Genomic DNA, 887 nt, shown 5'->3' on the forward strand with positions numbered 1-887 from the left:
CCACCTCCCAGGTTCAAGCTATTCTCCTGCCTCAGCCTCCCGAGTAGCTGGGATTACAGGTGTGTCACCATGCCCGGCTAATTTTTGTATTTTTAATAGAGACGGGTTTTAACATGTTGGTCAGGCTGGCCTTGAACTCGGAACTCGTGATCCACCCCCCTCAGCCTCCCAAAGTACTGGGATTACAGGCATGAGCCATCGCACCTGGCCCTCTTTTTTTCTTTTCTTTTCTCTTTTCTTCTTTTTTTGAGATCAGTCTGGCATGCAGAAGCATCATCATGGCTCACTGCAGCCTTGACTCTTCCAGGCTCCAGTGATCCTCCCACCTCAGCCTCGTGAGTAGCTGGGACCACACGCATGCACCACCATGCCCAGCTAATTTTGGTATTTTTTATACAGGTGGGGTTTTGCCGTGTTTCCCAGGCTTGTCTCAGACTCCTGGCTTCAAGCAGTAGGGCCTCCTTGACCTCCCAAAGTGATGGATTACAGGCATGAGCCACCACACTGACTTGAAGGAGACTTTGAAAATGGAAGTTTTCCCAAGTTCTCTTTTCTTTTTCTTTCTTTTTTTTTCTTTTTTTTTTTTTTTGAGACGGGGTCTCGCACTGTTGCAGTGCCGCGATCTCAGCTCACTACAAGCTCCGCCTCCCAGGTTCATGCCATTCTTCTGCCTTAGCCTTCCTAGTAGCTGGGACTACAGGTACCCACCACCACACCTGGCTAATTTTTTGTATTTTTAGTAGAGACGGGGTTTCACCATGTTAGCCAGGATGGTCTTGATCTCCTGACCTCGTGATCTGCCCGCCTCCCAGAGTGCTGGGATTATAGGCGTGGCCCACCGCACCTGGCTCCAAGTTTTCTTTTATACCAAATTGACTAAAATGATT

Source organism: Mandrillus leucophaeus, unplaced genomic scaffold, assembly GCF_000951045.1.
Source record: "Mandrillus leucophaeus isolate KB7577 unplaced genomic scaffold, Mleu.le_1.0 Scaffold716, whole genome shotgun sequence".
Lineage (NCBI taxonomy): Eukaryota > Metazoa > Chordata > Mammalia > Primates > Cercopithecidae > Mandrillus > Mandrillus leucophaeus.